The 21,403-nt window shown below is 36.5% G+C and overlaps 1 long non-coding RNA gene across 1 annotated transcript; it reads right to left on the bottom strand.

The window, feature by feature from the left end:
- Positions 1-16,430: 16,430 nt before the first annotated feature.
- On the bottom strand, positions 16,431-20,422 carry LOC147916406 (uncharacterized). Its single transcript, XR_015552887.1, has 4 exons — positions 20,213-20,422; positions 19,216-19,280; positions 18,757-18,884; positions 16,431-16,847 (listed from the first exon to the last, which is right to left on the bottom strand). It is a non-coding gene; the product is annotated as an uncharacterized LOC147916406 (long non-coding RNA).
- Between the last annotated feature and the right edge of the window lie 981 nt (positions 20,423-21,403).

Below are 21,403 nucleotides of genomic sequence, written 5' to 3'. Positions count from 1 at the left end.
AAACCAACTAGCAAGAATGGACTTTGACTATAAAGCCCCAATATGCCAGAACTGGTGCATCTTGGCTGATTAGCATCCTGAGTGTGAAAGATCCACACTGAGAAGCACTCAATTTATTCTCAGATCTACTATGATTTCTCCTAACTTTCCAACTGACATGGGAGAATGGAATCCTCGCCCTATGTAATGCCATTTAGATTTATGTATTGCCCTGCTGTTCCAATTTCTCACATTGCAAGTATTTCTGGAAAAATCTATTTTAACATATTAAAAAATACACGAGCTCACCTTTGATGACTAAGTCACGATTGGCACTGCACCCTGAGAACTGTCCACATTAACCATCACAATTCTCACCTACCTTTTCTTTTCAGCATGTACAAAGGCTAGCTAGTTCTGACATGCTGACAAAGTGTGTGTCAGAGCAGATGTTAGCACATTGAGGAGAATTCAGGCGAGAATTAACACTTCTCTCAGGGTAAATGACCTTTATTCTTTCCTGAAATGCTTTGGTTCTGCTGGAGCCACTGCAAAGTCAGGTTGATTTGCTCAACAAGTATCTTGATCAAAGGCTATATTCCAGCAATCAGAAGACTATCTCGGGGGTAAGAAAGTGGAAAAAGACAGACTGCATGACCATCAGGAGCTTTATAGGCTTATGCAGAGGTAAAATGCCCCTTTATTTCCTAAAGTTTATCTATATTTCCTGTTATTTCACAGAGCTAGAGGTGAGTATGCAGTGTTCTATACTGCAATTTCCCCTCCACCAGTTTCAGAATTTAAAAGAGAGGAGTTTTACATTAGTTTCTGTGGCTGCCATAACAAATTACTACAAACTTCTTGGCTTAAAACAACCGAAATTTATTCTCTCATAGGTATAGGGGCCAGAAGTCTGAAATCAAGGTGTCAGCAGGGCCACACTCCTTCCACAGGCTCTAGGGGACAATCCATTCTTTGCCTCTTCCAGCTCCTGGTGGCTCTAGGCATTTCTTGGCTTATGGCTGCCTGACTCCCACCTCTGCCTCCAGGGTCATATCACCTCTTCCTTTTCTGTGTATCTGTCTCCTTCTACACCAAGAAACCCAGAGGGAAACAGACGGCTCCCTCTCTCTTGTAAGAATACATGTGACTGCATTTAGGGCTCATCTGGATCCTCCAGAATAAACTCCTCTCAAGATCCCTAACTTAATCACATATACAAAGACCCATTTTCTGAATAAGGTAAAAGTCAGAGCTTCTGGGGTTAGAATCTGGGCATATCATTTTTTTGAGCCATGATTCAATGCATTAAAGAGTAAAGGCTAGCTATTTTTAGGGAGGGAGGGAGGAATATGGAGGTGGAGAGAGCAAAAAGAAGGAAGGAGGGAGGGAAGAAAGGAAGGAAGGTAGGAAGAAAAGAAGGAAGGAAGGAAGAATATGAAACTTCCTTAAGGATAAAATGATCTGATGAGGCTAATTCACCTACAGTCAATTCCTACATTTGCCTGATTAGGAAACAAAGAGAAAAGAAGTAAAGAGGAGAATAAAAGCAAGTAAGACCAATACGATGTAGAATGAAAACCACAGACTTTGAAACCAATGAGACCTATATCCAAATCCCGCTTAAATGACTTACTAGCTTTGCTACTCTGGGAGTATCTTTAATGTTACAATGATAACACTTAAAATGCAGTTACTTTAACAGTTACATGAAATTACCTATATCTATATCTATCTATATTTTTATATTGAGATATGTATATATGTACACACACACACACACATGTATATATATGTGTATATACATATACATATATTCCAGCACAGAGTATAGCACACAGTTAAGATCCTCACATAGCCATTTCTCTCGAAAGTGCTCAGTGCACAATAATTATAAGCACATTTTCCTTTTAGGGAAGACCAGATTCAAAGGTATCTTCTTCAGCTCTAACTGAACTAGTAATACTGGCTTAACCCGTTGCTCATCATCTCTTCATCTCCAATAATGACTTTACGTAATATTTTTTTTTCTGTAAGACTTTATTACTTCTGCCTCTTGCTCCAGACACTATAAATCCCAGAGATATCCAAGAGAAGAGCAAGTAAGACTATTCTTTAAGACACACGTCCGTGATATTGCTGTAATAAAGCAAGTTGTTGGGTTGGAATATTATGGAGGCTTGAGTTCATCATAACTCATGATCATCCAAATGATCTGTTAATGGGGTTGCTCTTTGAGTGATGTATCATTTTAAAATATAGGGCAAAGGGTACATCAAAGTTTTTACAGAAATTCCCTGGGGTGGTTTTGCTCCTAGAAGCTTTCTTTGCTTAAGTGCCCCTAATGACACCCTCCAGTGGAAATGGAAATGTTTGGCTAATGCATTCTCAAAATGGACGTTGTCAGCTCTTAGGGGAGTCTCGTGTGCCTTGATGAGCTATCAACTGTTGTTGTCCTTTAAACACTTAAAAATCAGCAGGAGAAAAAAATCATTATAGTTATTTCTAACACAGCAAAAGAGAAATTAAAAAAAAATTCACTCATACCAAAGGCTAAACGAATCTGAGAAAGTCAGTTTCTGCATTAGCAGGATCAATTCAGATCTGCTAAAGAGCAGGCTGCTTGTTGGTGAAAGCATCAGCGATCTGCCTTTTCAAAAGAGAATTACTTTTTCAGTGTGAGATTAGTGGCATCGGAATTGAAGATTTATCTCTTTATTTGACATAGAGCTTTGAAAAGCTTGCAAGCTGAGGACATGGTTCCTTCATTAAAGTATGATATTTTCAAAGATTGCCTTCAACATCTTAATGTATGAGCCATTGTATTTTTCTGTTTATACATAAAAAAATTCCTAATTATCCTCTCAAAAGTCAGTGAGCTGTTCAATAGAATTAATTGCTCTTCCTTTAGTATAGCATGCATATGATGTAAGTAAAGATTTGTTTCAAGTATCGTGTAATTAAATTACACATATTATGCCATAATTTCAAAATAGTGACAAAAAACCATGTGAATCAGCATTCTTATTGGAGCCACTAAGTAAGAGTGCATGGTTTACGAGATTTATTTTTTCCTCCTTCTCAATACATAACTTTTGCTTCTATAGTTTTAACAAAAATTAGGACTGTTTGGAGAGTAATTTTAAAAAACACCACTAAAGTTAATAGCAGTTGACCTCGATGGGATTTCATTTCTTGTGCCATGCCAGGATATAATACAATTAGCAATGTTTTGAGATTAACTGTATATGTATCCAAAAAAAACTGAACATAACCACTAATGGGAATACTATTAATTTTAGAACTTAAAACATTGATTCCTGTGGCAATTACATTTGTACTTTTTTTCACTCTGTTTCTAAAACACTAATCATCACAAAACCCTCTGAAGTCAACTTTATAACAACACATCACAGTTTTCATAGAGAGGTCCTAGAAGTTCAGAAATTCTAACTCCGGTCAAGTCTTTTCACAGTGCTAAAATTCAGTCCCCACAGTGCATCATGCTTCCTAATCAAAGAGGTAACCTTCAGAGTGGATGGTATAAAATAGACATTATGGGCTAAAAATTTAAAAAACATACTTGATCTGACATGTGACAAATTAAGGTTGAACATCTAGAGTGAAAGCATAAAAATGTCAGAACCCCACTGAATACTTGTGGAGAGTATTTCTATTAATTTAGTGACACTCTTTAAGGATTTCATTGATACTTGGTCGGGGAGTTGCTTGGCTGGATGGTGGGTGATTTAGTTTGTTTCTTGAAACTGGCACAAGTGGAAAACACCACTGGTAGCTCAAAATATGTTTTCTGAGCACCTATGATATGCAAAACACGGGCCCAGAAACTATGGAAATAAGAATATTAATATAAATAAAATAAAGTAAACAAACGAAACATATCAATAACTCTTTGCAGGATCTTATATCTTAGGAAATGATTCAATATAGACTAAAGTGATTAAATAAAAATTAAAGTGTCAAGTGCAGTAAAAAGTTATAAAGTCGTCCGTGGATTTAGGGAAGAGAAATCTTACCATCCAGAAAGCGAGGGGAATAAAAAGACATTTTTTATGGAAGAGGTGACAACTGAACTAGTTTATGAAATAACTCATGGCAGTAGACATAATAATAATAATAGCATACACTTTTATATGCTTACCATGTGCCCACTGTTCTAAATGCTTTCACGTATGTTATCTCATTTAATCCACTCAACAACCTTACAAGGAAGGTATTATTATAATCTCCATTTTACAGATGAGGAAATAGTGGCACAAAAGTTAAATAACTTGCCTCTGGTCATAGAGCTAGCAAATGGAGAAATGGAGGAGACAGGATTCATCTCTGGCATCCTGGGTCAGAACCTATGCATTTATAAACTAAACTGCCACTCAAGGAGGAGAGGGAGGACATGTAGGGTGAGTTGCAGAGTGTGTTAGTTTCCTATTGCTGCTATAAGAAATTAGCACAAACATGGCAGCTTAAAACAAGAAAAATTTATTATCTTACAGGTCTACAGTTCAGAAATCTGAAATGGGTCTCACTGGGCTGAAATCAGATGTTATCAGGCTGTATTCCAAGGCTCTAGGGAAGAATCTAATTTTCCTGCCTTTGCCATCTTCTGGAGGCCGCCACATCATTGACTTGTGGCCCCCTTCTATCTTCAAAGCCAGCAGTTGCGTCACGTTGCCCTCTGCTTCTGTCATCACAACTTCTCTGACTCTGACTATCCTGCCTCCCTCTTTTACTCATAAGAATCCTTGTGATTACATTGGAGCCACCCCGATAATCCAAAAGATCTCCTTATCTTAAAGTCAGCAGATTAGCAACCTTAATTCCATCTGCAACTTTAATTCCCCCTTCCCATTCACAGGGTCTTAGAATTAAGACACAGACATATTTAGAGGTCTATTATTCTGCCTTCCATACAGAACATGAGCTTAGGTTCAGTGGCAAGATAGAGAAGGATCTATAATGGAAAGGTAATCAGGTTTGGCAAAATTTAAAAAGGGAGCAGTTCATGAATTACCAAAGAGGAGTTCAATAAATGAATATTTCTAAATATCTCTAAAATAATATTTAAAGGCGAGATAATTATTTTTTCCCACCTAATTTTAGACATGTAAACCCCATGGATACTTATTAAGCATTTACTATGTGATATGGAAGACATAAAAACATATGATATGCTTATATTGTAGTTGGCTCAACATTTAGAAATTTAAATGAGTCAGTTGTGTGAGATGCCAAAGGAGGGTCTCAGATGCATTGTTAAAATCGTGGAAAGATTAAGGAAGATGATCTTGTTGGGGTCTCTGAGGAGTCCTCCTATAAAGTACACTTTTCTTTCCTTCCTCAATTCTGAGAAATCTGAGAAATAAGGAGTAAAGATGGAAGTCAAACTATGACTAGGTTGGGGCACATGACTTACAAATATGTGTAAGTGGGGCTGCTAATATGAACCACAAATTAATCTGGACTGGGGAAGTTTGGTCTCCAAAGGGCAGGCTCCTACACAACCTACAAATCTATAGTACAGAGTAAAAGAGGAGAGACCGTGCTCTCCACAGGCAGGTTGCTTCCTAATGGAAGAGTAACTCTGCCCATGTTACTCTTCCCAGTTTTACCAGTCAAATAAATCATTCACGTCCCCAGGGGAAAAGTGAGTAAATGGACAGAGAGAAACAAGAATTATCATACTAGAGGAGTTTTCTCTTCCTGGCAGGACATGTGACAAGTAGGGAAGAAGCATTTCCCCCCAACACACCTCAAGTTTATCCCAACCCAAAGTAAACTCATCATTTCACTATCTACCTAGTTACCCAAACTAGACCCTTGAGAATCATCTTTGACTCCTCACTCAGTAACTGCCTCATTCAATTACTCACTCACAAAGTGTGACCTTTTCTCAAGTGGGTTGCACCTGCCCCATCTCTCCTAACATTTGTCATCATTTTACTGAAATAAGTTGCACTAGTGTCCTTATGTCGTACTCTCCACTCAATCATGTTCCTTCCCGCTAAGTCTATCTAAAATCTAGAGGTACTCAAGCCATCTTGTCTCCAGAATCCCCATCAATGACTCTCTTTTCATCTTATAACAGGAATCCCCTACTCCAGGTATACTTTCTGATACCCAGAGTTTGTTAGTGCCCTCTTTTATCCAACTATGGCATCCTGGTCTAGTTCTAAAACTTCATTCATTTCAGTACATTTTAATAAATAATTATGCTCTACTCAAAAGATGAGCTTAATAATAATTATGATTACAACATAAATAACAACATTATTCTATTACGGTAAAAAAGAATGGCTCTCAAAAGAGAGTAAATTACTCCTTATCATCTTATGTGTTTTTCTAAACAGTGCTAAGTACGTTTCTTATATAAAACAATTAATTGTCACAAGAATGCTAAGAAATAGATATTGCTTTGTCTATTTTATTCGTGAGGAAACTGAGGCTATTAGATTTACTTAGAGTCACCCAACTAATAAGTAACAAATCTGGGATTTAAATTCAAGGCACTCTGATTACAAAACATGTGAATTTGGGCTTTGAAGTGCTTATCCAACTAGTAGCAGATATAGGAGTAAAGTAGTAAAAGCGATGTATTTTGGACTTTCTAGGAACTGGGACTCATAGAAAGGACTCTTCTGACAGTAAGCCATTTTTATGTAATTTCCAGAGCCTCTGTCCTATAAACGAGAAGGCTAGACTAGATGATTTCCAACATCCCAGTGGTAACTTCCTCAAAGATGTTTACTTTTTCTTTTACTTTTTTCAAAAAAAATGAGATAAAAGAAGTTCATAGAATTTTTCAAGAATCAGAAACTTCCTAATCAATGCCTCTTGTCTCAGTCCTGTCTGGATCCAATCCATGTGTGAAACAGGAAAACACTCCATCACAAATTAACACTTCAGATCACCTTGATTTACTGTGAGGTAATAGATACCCAGTTGTTGATGCCAACACAACTTAAGTAAATGTTGGAATAAAACCGAAATACTTCTTTTTAACTAACGTGCTCAGCAGATAGTGGTGACTCACTCCAAAACTCAAAACCTATGGGACCTCTTTAGGAAGGCCCTCTAATTCACTACTAGTGTTTATGCTGTCAACAAGATGTATCAGTAACTTCCAGAGCCCAGGTGTATTGAATAACTTCATCACTTGGGATAATTAATATAGGCATCTTTGATCTTCTTATTCTCTGTACTTCTTTAATATTGTAGAGTTAAAGAGTTATAATGAGCCTATGGAAGTCATTTAGTCACTTAACAATTATTCCTTGAGTACTTATTATATGTCCATGTTTTCTACATGCTGAAGGAGAAGCAAAAAAGCATGAGATTTGGTCCTTTGCTGAAAAGTTACAATCCAGCATGGGAGAGAAGATACCCGTGACATGATTAGAAAACAATATGAGGCAATATATAATTAAATGTCTAATTTTGTGGTACAGGCTATAAAAGCAATAGGATCTGAGAAAAAAATGAGAGTAGTGTGGGCTGGAATTGTCAGAGAAAGTTCATGGGGGAGGTGAGGACATTGGTAGGATCCTGAAGAATGGGTAGGAGGGCATGAAGGGAAATGATGGGATGGCAAGCATGGTGTATATTTAGGAGACTGGCCTGGTAGGAATAGATGTCCTATGTTGGAATGAAACGAGAAATAAAATTGACTCTTTTCTTTCTCCTTTTTTCATATTGTATACCTAAACTCGTTGGATAATAAATCTAATTTTAAAATTTTCAGAGAAGGAAATCTCATAACTAATTTCCTTACTTTATGTAATTACATGCAATTCTTTATCACATCCTTGTGTATGTAATACTACAGCCTTACAAATAATCTTTTAAATTTATTAGATCTATTATATTTGCATTTACTACCCTTATGATGGCTGATATTTCCTTCCTTAAGCATTTTTTATTTTATTGCTTTCCATTTTGCTGGGTAAGGAGATTATTCATAACCATTTGAGTAATGATGATGGAGATGAAAATGACATTTTACATTTATAAATAGCTTAACAATTTAGAAAATATTTGTACAAATACTAGCTCATTTGATCCTTATAACAATCCTGAGACAGGCAGAGCAGGTGTTATTACCACTGATTTTACAGATTTGGAAACTGACACTCAGAAAAGTTAAGACACTGATTCTAAGAAAAACAGCCAGATTTTAGAAGAATCAGGACTCTTAAATCTTCTGTCAGAACTTAGAAAAATGTGGCACATTGCCATGCAATATTGAGATACGGACAATAGAACCAAACAGCATATTTTCTAACTTCCACTTTGGTGTAGTATAGCCCAGGCATTATTTAGCCCATCATTTTTCAACGATTTAATTACCCATTGTATTCATATGAATAGAGCCTAATCTTTAAAAATCTACATGTGTGGTACAAAGATTAGTTCCATACACAAACTGACCCGGTACAATTGGATAAGGAACTTGGCTTCTTTGTCCTACTTTTTCATAAGTGCAATGGGGTTAATAGCAGCTTTTTGTAAAGATCTAATAAAGCAGGGAATAGAAACACACATTGAAAAAAAGTAAGAATTGCTCTATAACATCTATCTTCTGCTTCCTGGAAGATGGAGTACATGTACTTTCACCTATTCCTTCTGCTAGGTACAGCTAAAACCCCTGGACTATATATATAAAACAAACACAAGACTCTAGTAGATATCGAGAAGAAAGTAGATCAGCTAGGGAGCACTGGACCCAAGGAATGACACAGTGGGGAACCCAGCAACTTGAAATCACCAATAGATGCAGACAAAACAAGCCCAAAGCAAAGTCTGCTCTCTCTAGACAAAGAACAAGGACAGAAGCACCCAAGCAAAACAGAAAACTTTCAGGCAATAGTTCTACTCCAGCCAAACAACACTGAAAACACTGTGGCCCCATTTACATTCCTGTCAGCAAAGGACTAGTATAGAGCCTAGACTTCCACCCTTGCCAGGCTACAATGAGTCACCCCAACACCAACAGGGTGATGTTACAGAAGGCCCAGTGGGGAAACCCACCCCACACAGTGTCAGTAGAGACAACATGAGGAGCCTGGACATCCAGCCCCATCTGGCCGACAACTAAAAAATGTTGATGAAAGAAACTAAAGAAGATCTAAATAAATGCAGAGGCATGCAGACCGAGAGGACTCAACATAGTAAAAATGTTAATTCTCCCCAAATTGATATACAGGCTTAATACAGTTTCTATTAAAACCCCAGCAAGATATTTGTACACAGAGACAAGATTATTCTAAATTTTGTATAGGAAGCCAAACAAACTGCAATACCTAAAATCATTTTGCAAAAGAAGAATAAAATTGGTAGAATTACTTTACCCGACTTCAAGACTTATTATACAGCAACAGTAATCAAGACTCTGTGGTATTGGCAGAAAGATAGACACATAAATCAATAGAACAGAATAGAGAACCCAAAAATAGATCCATGCAAATATGCTCAAGTGATTTTTGACAAAGGTGCAAAAACAATTTAATAGAGGAAATATTGTCTTTTCAAAATGTGCTGGAGAAATTAGAAAACAATAAGCAAAAAAGAAAAATAACCTCAACCTAAACTTTACACCTCATACAAAAGTTTGCTTAAAATAGACCATAGATTTAAATGTAAAACATAAAACTGTAAAACTTTTAGAAATCAACCTAGGAGAATATCTTCTAAACCTAGGGGTTCTTAGACATGATCCTGTAGTGGCAGAAAACTTTTCCCTTCTTCTTTTCTAGGTTCTTTTGCTGGTCTAATAATTAAATTGACTTAAGACAGATTGACAGGAGAAAAACAAATTTAATTTCATACATACAGGAGCCCCATAAAGACATGAGAGGCTCCCTGGCAGTCAGGTAATTGAGGCTCATATTACCATCATGAGCTAAGGAAAAGGGATAGGGGTCTGGGGTCTCAAAAGGAAGGAAGACAAATCACAGGAAGAAGAGAAGAGCAAATGTTTGGTAAACAAATGTTTGCCATGCCGTCAAGATAAGCCTTTCTGATATAAAAAGTTATCTTGGTATTAGCTCTCTTCCTGGTACAGGCTCTCTGTCTAAATTCTTTTAGGCAGTTAAGGGAGAGGTAAAAAAAATTCTTCCTGAGTCTGCTAGGCCTTGATTGCCTTCAGCTCAAAATAATCCACATGCCAAAGTGGCATATTTTGAGAGTAGTGGGTTCTGCTCCCCTTCAATCCTTAAAAGAAAAAAATCAGTAAGTGAACTTCATCAAAATCTAACAACTTTTGCTCTGTGAAATTCTCTATTAACAGGAAGAAAAGGCAAGAAACAAACTGGGAGAAAATATTTGGCATAAAGGACTTGGATCTAGAATATATAAAGAAATCTCAAAACTCACCAGTAAAAACAAATAAACAATGCAATTAGAACATAGGCAAAAGACACCAAAAAGAATATATGGGTGGCAAATAACCACATGAAAAAATGATCAATATCACCAGTCATTAGAGAAATACAAATTAAGATGACAGTGAGATAGCACTACACACCTATTAGAACAGTTAAAGTAAAAAATAATAACAATGGGAATGGGAATGTGAACTAGTCCGGCCACCCTAAAAACTAGTTTGGCAGTTTCCTGAAAAACTAAATATACAGTTACTATTCAACCCAGCAATTGTACTCCTGAGCATTTACCCCAGAGAAATGAAAACTTAGGTCCACACAAAAAGCTGTACATGATTGTTCATAGCAGCTTTATTTTTAATAGCCCAAAATTGGAAATGATCCAAACGTGCCTCTATGGGTGAGTGGTTAAACAAACTGTGTTGTATGCATTCCATGGAATTCTACTCAACAAGAAGAAGGAGCAAACTATTGATGCATGCCACAACTAGGATGAATCTCAAGGGCATTATGTTGAATGCAAAAACTAATCTCAAAAGGTCATATACAGTATGATTTCATTTTTAGAACATTCTCTAGGTAACGAAATTATAGAGATGGACGACGGGTTGGTGATCGTCCGGAGTTTGGGATGGGAGATTGGGAGGGGGGTGGTAACTATAAAAGGGTAACACGAGGGAAATCTTTGTGGTAATATAATTTCTGTATCTTAGTCATGGGGTTTACATGAATCTCCACATGTGTTCAAATGACATAGAACCACACACACACACACACACACACACACACACTTCATAACCAGTGTTGAAGCACTGTCTTGATATTCAGTACTATGTAAAACGTATGCATTGAGGAAAAATTGGTGAGGGTACTCAAGATCTCCTTGAGCTATCTTTATAATTTCCTATGAATTTACAATTATTTCAAAATGAAAAGTTAAAAAAAAGTTCCTCTGTATCCATGTTCCTGTTTTCCCGTATCTTCTTCCCATAAGCCTGATCTTTAGCAGCTGAAGTGTCCATATTGTCTTCTCTTAGTGCTTGTCCTTCATCCAATGACATATACATGCTTTACAGACCGAGGTCCAGGCGTTCAGAGGGCAAGTGAAAAAAACCTGCTAGAAGACGGCACTGGCCCCATGAATCCTCTCAGAGGCCTGCAGACTGAGGTCACTTGAGCTAAGTACCTCAGATTTTAGATGAAGGCTCTGGTTCCAAATGTCCGAGTTGACATTTAATGAATAACAAAATGAAAATCTTCAGCATATTCAACTGGTTGGGATGATGGACCGAATATGACAAAATAAAGCTGATCATATAAAATCCTGTAGATGGCTCCCAAAAGTCAACTGCGTTAGCACGAAAAGATAGAGACGACACTTCACAGCAGCACATAAAAAAGACTTAAAGAGTTGTACATTATACTTCAAGTGTAATGTGAGTCAACAGTATGGCTGCCAAAAACACTAAAAATTAGGCTGCATTACTCTTAGTTGCTAGATTTAGATAATAATTATCTGTGCATTTTACACAAAGTAATTAATTTATTGAATTCTTACAATAATCTTAAGAGGAAAGTAACATTTTTATCCCCTTTTTTTAGATGTACAACTTCAGACACAGAAATGTTAAGTAACTTGTTCAAAGTCTCACCGCTGCTAAGTACCGATCAGCAATTCAAACGCAGGCTCAGACTCTTGGTTCTTAATCACTTGATATATCACAACTACAAATCTGTTCTCCTGGAGTCATGCATGCACATGCATTCATTCAATAACACTTAAGTGCCAAGCATTGCTTTGAATAAGATGATTAAGATTACTACTCTTGTGGGCCTTATCTCATTAGAGAAATAGACAATAAAACAAATAAGAATATATTAATGGTGGCAAGTAGGATTATAGTATTAGAATAGGGTGACATGATAGAAAGTGATGAGAGAAGCTACTTTATATTTGGTGGTCAGGGATGGCCCGGTGAGGAAGGGATTCCATACTAGGACAGGCAGTGTAAATGCCCTAAGGTAGAATCCACTTGGCCTGATTGAGACATAAGAGAAGGATAACTGTGGCTGGAGCATCCTGAGTGGTCTGAGGGGAGACCGAGGTAGGTGAGATTATGTAGACAACAGAGGACAAGGGGTTGGAATTTCATTCTCATTATAGTGAGAAGTCTCTGGAAAGTTTCAAGCGGGTGATGACTTTACCTACTTATGTTTTCAAAAGAGCCCTTTGGCTGAGTGGAGAATAAATTGTAAGGATGTATGAGGGGAAGAGGATGACCAGTTAAGAGCCTGTTCAGGTTGTCTCGGTGAGAGATGATTGTAATATGGACATGAATGTTGACAGAGGAAAGGGAGAGAAATTGGGTATAGAAAATAGGAAGTAGCTATCAGTTCTGCTCAGTTCTCTGCTAGTCAAACCATACTCAGTATTGTGGTCAATTCTTGGCGTCTTTCGCTGAAAGGATAGTGACAGGACAGTATGTATATTATTTCATTTTAAGTATTTTAACAATTTTTGTTTTAATATAAAATTTCAAATTTTAATTATTTTAACAAAAATTTTCTATTTGAGCAACAAGCAAAACCTCTTCATAGTGGAAACTATAGGAAATAAAGCTTGATGAATTATGTGGATGGGATATATTATGAAAAATATTGAGAAACCTCAACTAGGCCATGTTTAGAGTAGATTCACCTGGATGATGAGTCAGAACCATGTTCTGTGAAGAAAAGTTGATGGAATTGAATATTTAGGCTAATGAGAAGAGAGCTAGCACTAGATACCTGCCTTCTAGTGGTTAAAGGACTATGGAGTGTAAGGAGAACAGAATTCTCTTTTTTTTTTTTTTTTTTTTTGAGGAAGATCAGCCTTGAGCTAACATCCGTGCTAATCCTCCTCTTTTTGCTGAGGAAGACCAGCTGTGAGCTAACATCTATTGCCAATCCTCCTGCTTTTCTTCCACAAAGCCCCAGTGGATAGTTGTATGTCATAGTTGCACATCTTTCTAGTTGCTGTATGTGGGACGTGGCCTCAGCAAGGCCAGAGAAGCGGTGTGTCGGTGTGCGCCCTGGATCCGAACCGGGGCCGCCAGTAGTGGAGCGCGCACACTTAGCCGCTAAGCCACGGGGCCGGCCCCAGAACAGAATTCTTTTTTTTAGCACCAAAAGGAAGACTAAAACTTAAGGAATGGAAGCCCCAGGTAAATAAGTTTCTGCTCAGCACAAGGAAGAACCTTGGGATCATTAGAGCCATCCACAATAGGATGGATTCTTGAATATTCCCCCATCAGTATAGAATGCCCTATAAACAATCCACAAGAGTGAGAAATTAAGCAAAGGATGGGGTTCTTCTCACCTTTAGATTCTATGAAAAAATAAAAGAAATTATTAATTATTAACTTCCAATGTATTTTCCCTATACTATACTATTTTTTCCATATTCTTAAAAGGAATTTCACAAGTAACCATCTTGGCCGGTAGGTACCATCTAAATTCTAAAAATCACAAATATTAAAATACACTATTATTATTATTCCACGCTCATGCTGGGGTGATCTAATTTATATTCACATTTTAAAAATAAACAGTAAATTATAAAACCTATTTTAACTCATATGGCATTTGCATTTACTATTTTTAAAAATAAAATTCTTGAGTTATATAGATTTTGACAAATAATACCAACTTATAATTTCTCATCATAATAACAGCTAGTAAAACACTCCATTATGCTGTAGTTTTAACTCCCATGATATTGTGCAGTTAGCAAATTGGAAAGATAATATAGTCGTGTTATTCATGCTTGTAGAACTTGAAAAGAATTGTTCTTTAGCAGTGCGTTAAGAAAATCGATTAATAGTGGATTAAAGCAGTTAAATAAGTTGTTTTAGATTTGAGATGCTAGAAGCACCGTTATCTTGAGCTGTGAATCAAACCAGTTTCAGTAGTACATGAGTCTTGTCATGTGTATGAAATCTTTAAATGCAATTCCAGTAGATCTTAGTACTATTGTTGACCACAATTGAGGCTCTCAAATTGTTGTTTTCCCAAGCCCAGCCAAAGTTGTGCCAAGTATTCATTTTCACGGCGGTCTCTTCACCTAGATTTGGTACTTTGCTTGTTTAGGGAAGCTTAATCTTTTTAAGACATTTGTAAGTTACCCACAAACCATTCTGCTCAGAGTGCATCATAAATCCTTCCTAGAAGGTCAAGCTTGAAATAAGAAATAAGCTGACAATAAAGGGGAAAAGCTATTTGACTACGTGCTTGAGAAACAAAACATTGGGTGGCTGAAAAGGCTGGAAAGTGAGTGCTCAGAACAGAGTGGATATATGTAAATGGTTGTTGAGTGCATGAATGAATGCATTTGTAAATGGTTGTTGAGTGCATGAATGAATGCATAATTGAGTTAATTAATGAACAAGTGCTCAATGTCTTTAAGATTAAAATACTGGGAGTATGGTTTTTAAATAAAAGCTATAACATTCTGAAGTGAGATGCTGACCCACATTTTGCCATTCAATTATTTTTAAGGGTGTTGGTGATTACTTGTATTGACAAATCATTTTTGTATTTACGTCAAGTTTCTTATTTTTCAAAGTGTTTTCACACGCACCAATTAGTTTTGGCTTCACAATGCAGGTTGTGAGGGTCTTAGAAAAGTGTGACTTCCTCATCTTTATGTCCTCACTCCCTGGCCCAATACCTGGTACACTTACACCCTGGTTTACCAGATTCCAACGCACATTCTATTAATTACTATGACCTACTATTGTAGCATTTTCTTTTTTGTGTGTGAGGACAAGAATATAAAAATGCCAAAGCACTTTTTTTATTGATCAGTAATTGTAAAGCATTCCCTTTGAATGCTTCAACAAAGAGTTTGGAAACCACTTGTCACTATAATATATTTAAGAGACCATTTCTTTGTCCAAAGCAGAAACATAAATCATTACCTAAAAGCCATATTTCTTGTCAATGTCTCTAATTTCAGCTTAGAAATGTTTGTACTAAAATGTGTAAAGCAGTAATGTGATAGTAAATTCCCATGATGACAGGTTGTCAGTATGAAATTGTTGGATTAGCAAGAGAAGAAAAAAACTACTATTTTAGTGACAATCTTTGAAATGGAAAGTGAAAAATTATGCAGCTTAAGAATTAATTATGTCTAAGTTTCCATTCCATTACAGTTTTCTAACACTGAGATGTTAGTATGAATCCTCAAACTTGTAGAAATTTAAACACAAAGATGTTTCTTTGACATTGCCACTTGGATGTAGGTGTTCAGTTTGTGAGAAGATTAAAGATATTTCATATTACTATAGGCTCAAGAATCATGTGATGAAGAACATCATACATGAATAACACAACTTCATACTTTCTTTCCACAAAACTATTATGTATTTTAGAAGTTCTTTCAAAATACTTGGACTGTTTATTGTTTCCCCTCTTTTAAGTAGCCCTAGACCTTATTTCTCAGAATTAGGACTTCTTTCTTAAAATCCTGGGATTTGGGGTAAGAGTGGATCTGAACAATGTCATGTAATTTATTTGACATTTCTATCAATACTCAACCAAGGGTTGAATTTTCATTACAGCTTTTCCCTTCTGATAATCATAATGCATAATGATACTGATAATAATGATGATGTTAGCAATTTTACCCTGTTCAGCCATTAAATGTCTTGGGATAAAGTAAAAAAAAGAATAGACACTGGCTATCAGAATCTTAGATTTTATTGGCACAATTTTTTCTCTAATCCTTGGAATTTAGGCAATATCTCATTTCATGCATTCCTTGTAAAGATTGCAACATGTTGTATTGTAATTCAATATAATACAATACTTTTTTCTCTTTAAAGAATCCCTCCCCACACACACACACACATTACCATGGAAAATAAAAGAGATTTTTGATGTTATTTAGTCTAGAGCCCTAATCTTACCTTCTTTCATATTCAAAATGTACCCTCCCCTCCATCCTGGCCCCATCAACAATAACCAGGCACTGAGATTTGAAGAAGCAAGTTATCCAAATTTTACTTACTGATGGTGCTGGTTGCTATAGAGAGAATCTGGAAAACAACTATGTTTTCTAAAGAAATTATTTGGGAGGAACAAAAGGAACAGAGAGAAAGAGACCCAAGTTTATTCCAACATGGTGATCAGAGAATTGTGAGAAGGCTGAGGTATTAGACTTTTTAAAGTTAATAATGGTCTTCTGCATGTACTTGTACGCCACAATATAATAAACGGAGTCACTTTCTAAATCTAGACAAGTGTGTCTTTCCAAGTGTAAAGAGGAAAAAATAATGACAAGTAGTGTTTTTAATTTAAAAGCAATCAAATATTTACCTGGTTCTAGGGAAAACAAAAAGGAGTTGGATGTTCTTAAAACACAGGAAAATGCCATGAAAGTTTGATTGATATCTCTTCCACTGTCATTGTTTCTCACACATCCGGCAATCACTTAGTGAAAAACAAGACAAAACAAAACAATAAGGCTTTCTTCATTCTCTCTTCTCTTTATTTTCCCAAACTCTCTAGAATAACCGGCAACTAGGGATCTTCTATTTTTCTCCCCCATCAACATTTTCTTCATTTTGTAATTTAACTTAACGTAGCATATCTGGCCTCTTTGGTCTTCTCGTTCCGCAATGTGTATTAAAAGGTGATATTACCTTTAGGATTTATTTTCTTTTGACTGGTGGAATATAAGCAACTTTAATTTGGGCCAATAAATCAGTCTCAGGTCATTGTCCCATGTCTCCCTAAGAATTACATCACAGCGAAATCTGAGGTTGGTGTCCCCTGCTCCGTGGTATTTATCACAACATTTATAGCACAATAGAAAGGACACGGATGAAGATACACAGTAAGTACTGGTTGAGAGAATATGGGGTACATTGGTGAATGACAGATGAAAAAAAAAGTACTGTAAGACTGGCAAGTCTTATTCCCCTAGCTCCAAATGTCAAGGAGCAGGGTTTGTTTACAAATTCCAGAATTTAAAATATGTAACCTTTATTGTGCAATGGATGATGTATTAGCTTGCTAAAGCTGCCATAACAACGTTCCACAAACTAGGTAGCTTAAACAACAGAAATTTGTTGTCTCACAGTTCTGGAAAATAGAAGTCCAAGATCAAGGTGTGAGCAGTGTTGGTTCTTTCTAAGAGCTGTGAGGGAGAATCTGTTCCATGTTTCTCTCCTAGCTTCTGGTAGCCTCAGGCTCTCCTTATAGATGGTGTTCTCCCTGTGTCTTCATAGAATCTTCCCTCTATGCTTGCCTGTCTCTAGGTCCAACTATCCTCTTTTTATAAGAACACCAGTCATATTAGATTAGAGGACCACCCCTAAACCAATATGACCTCATCTTAACTAATTAGATTTGCAACAACCTTATTCCCAAATAAGATTACATTCTGAGATGCTGGGGGCTAAGATTTCAACATATGAATTTGAGGGGGGACACAATTCAACTCATAACTGATGGAATATATTTTGTTTACATAACATATTCCCTAAAAAGGAATCAATTTTTAGGGGAAGGAAAGATTTCCTATCCATTTGTGTGTGATTTGCTTAAAAACATAGGATGATTTTAGTTACTTTCTCATCGACATCAATTCACACAGGTCAGGTCACAAAATAAGTGCTAAGTAAAGTCTGAATGAATGAATGTATGGATGCTGTATTACTTATTGTCTTAGTTTGCTAGGGCTGCCATAACAAAATACCACAGATTGGGTGACTTAAAGAACAAAAATTTCCTTCTCACAGTTCTGGAGTCTGGAAATCCAAGAACAAGGTGTCAGCAGGTTTGGTTTCTTCTGAGGCCTCACTCCTTAGCTTGTAGATGACTACTTTCTTGCTGTGTCCTCGCATAATCATCTCCCTGTCTGTGTCATCTGTGTATTCATCTCCTCTTCTTATAAGGACACCAGTCATACTGGATTAAGTCCCACCTTAAAGACTCCATTTTTAACTTAATCACCTCTTTAAAGGCCATCTCTCCAAATACAGTCACAATCTGAGGTTAGAGTTTCAACATATGAATATTGAGAGCACAGAATTCAGACCATAACACTTGTATATAGATAAAGCTTGTGATCTTAAACCAACAGACAGCCAGTTATTTCTCCAGCAAAAATGGTTTTAGTCAGGATCAGCAAATAATTGCAATTTGGGGTCTGCAACTATAGCAAGCCAAGTGCAAGTTCCCAGCAGCAAAGGGAGGAGAAACTCTTTTACAGAGGGGAGGAGGAAGTTGGGAGAGCTGTTGTAAACAAAGAGTCCATTGGAGGAACTGAGTGTTCAAGTGTAGCAGCTTTTCATTGGCTGAGTTGTGACAGTCTCTCATTGGCTGAGGTTCTTACCAGACAAGAAGAGGAAGGCTTTCTTCTTCCTGTTGGGTTCTGCTGTTGATGTAGGGCATGGGAGCTCCCCCTTTTGGCCTCTCACTTCCATTTTAATGAGGTTTCTGTTTATTAATTTCCACAAGATCCTGTAACAAAAAGATCCTAAAATACAGTTGAATCAAAGAAAATAAAGTTTATTTTTCTCTCCTGTAACAAGACAGGCGTACCTCATTTCATTGTGCTTTGCTTTATTGTGCTTCACAGATATTGCACTTTTTTACAAGACCCTCCACCAGCAAAGATTACTACTCACGGAAGGCTCATATGATGGTTAGCATTTTTTAGCAATAAAGTATTTTTTACTTAAGGTATGTACATTGGTTTTTAGACATAATGCTATTGCACACAATAGACTACAGTATAGTGTAAACATAACTTTTACATGCACTAGGAAACCAAAAAATTCGTGTAACTCACTTTATTGTGATATTTGCTTCACTGTAGTGGTCTGGAACGGAATATGCAATATCTCCAAGGCATGCCTGTAATTCAGCAGTAGGCAGGAGTCCAGAGTGATTAATAGCCTTTGTTATATAAGGTCATCTAAACACCTAAGTTCATCTATCCTGTTGCTTCTCCATTCCTTAAGGTATGATTCTCATCGATATGGTTGAGACTGGCTCAACACCTTGCTTTCAATTCGCCAGACCCAAGACTAAGCACTTTTGCATATATTATATCATCATATTTTTTAAATATTTTGTCATAAAAAAGAAAAATTATGAATACATAGCTTAAGTCAATAAACAATTTGCCTAGCTTTTCTTCTCCAAATAGGAGGGTCCAGAATTATTTAACACATTGATTAGATATAATGCTCTCACATTTAATAATTCCTGACAGAACCTCACAACACATGTTTAAAGCTCTGAACATATTTTCAGATGGCCATTTGTTGAATATTGATGCACACGTGAATAGCCAAATTCCAAATTATAAAATGCTAATCTTCAGGAGAAGGAAGATTGAGCAGTTTCTACTCATCCATCTACTTACAATGTAATATCTTGCCACAAGTGTTTCATTCTTTTAGAAATTTAATTTGCATTACTGGGAAAATGTTATAATGTTAAATTCTATTCAATCATTTAAAAACATGCATCTCTTTTAACAGATTTGTTATAAATATGCATATCTTTTAATAGACTTGTTATCTTGGACCCAATTTGTTATTAACATACATTTCCCCGTCTTTCCATAAAAACTAACATTCAACCTCAAGTCTGCAATATAGTTAAGGTAATGCTTGCTACTGTAACAAATAAATACACAAATAGAAGGAGATTTCTTACTCTTGTAAAATTTAAACATGCACTTCTGATTAGTGAGCAGTTTTCTTTCAAGCAATGCGTCAAGGACTCAGTCTCTTTTCATGTATCGTTTTTGTCATCTCCCCAGGACCCAGAGTCCTTACCTAATCATTGCATCTGAGAAGAAAGAAAGTGGAAATGATCCCCATGCTTCTTAATCACTTTTGCTCATGAAAATTCTGTTGGCAAAAACTAGTCACATGACTCCTTTATATGCAAGACGTGCAGGCAATGTAGTTCTTGGCTGGGCAGCCACTTCCTAGCATTACTTTGCACTAGAGAAGAAAGCACAAGTGTTTGGTAGAAGGCTAATCGTCTCTGCAACAAATATTTCATTTAATTGAGCAATGCAATGACCTTATATGTCTTATTGGAGCTGTTTCTTAGCATCCAGTCAGATGAACATGATTTCTCTAAAAATAAAACAGTAAGTTGTGTCCCTAATTTTGTGTGGGGAGACAATTCTGAGTTGAGTCACAAGATTTTATCTACTGAAAAATCTTCCTCAATCAGTCGTTTATTCAGTTAACGTATATTATGCATCTAATTGTTTTAAGCCTGTTATCAATCAGCTCAAATCTGTGGGTAAACCAAATGTCAGAAGAGTTGTCCAGAGCCTCTGGGAATACATTTAGCCAATGTTCTCATTCATTGCTGTAAAATTTTTAGCAAGTTCCTATAGTATCCAAACAGAACACTAAGAAACGGGAACTTCTGAGATGTAACTATAAAATAATGAGATGGAATTTTTATAGTATTTAATGACATAATCGTAAATCTTTATAATCACACATTGTCCCTATGAGATAAAATTGGTTACGACATAAAAAATTGATCTGGCATATATTTATGTTGTATTGCAAGACAATGAGGCATAAATGTGAGTTTTTTAGGACAAGGTCCAGATTTTAGTCAACTCTCTGTCCCAGTGTCTAGTACAGTGCCTGGTCTTGTATAATTTCTCAATTAAATGATGTTGAATGACTAAAAGAATGAAATGTAAAGAGGTGCATATAAGTGAATGAGTAATTATCACTCATTTTACTAGGGTTCTTATTTTTCAGTTATTTCTCCAGTTCTCTAGAACCTATAATTAATATCATAATTTATAATTTCCCCTCTCCTCTATCTCATGATACACTCTCATTAAAAGCACAAGGTCCAGATCAGTAATCAGGCCCTCATCAGGGGATTCCTTTGCGCAAGACTTAGGACTCCCACTACCCTCTTTTTCTTGTATGGTCCCAGGTCTCTCTTCCCCAAGTGGTCCTAGAACAGAATATCAGGGGATTCCT

This window comes from Ceratotherium simum, chromosome 8 (genome assembly GCF_057802395.1).
Source record: "Ceratotherium simum simum isolate JZ-2026a chromosome 8, ASM5780239v1, whole genome shotgun sequence".
In the NCBI taxonomy this organism is placed as follows: domain Eukaryota; kingdom Metazoa; phylum Chordata; class Mammalia; order Perissodactyla; family Rhinocerotidae; genus Ceratotherium; species Ceratotherium simum.
This window is presented reverse-complemented; position numbering and strand designations above follow the sequence as displayed.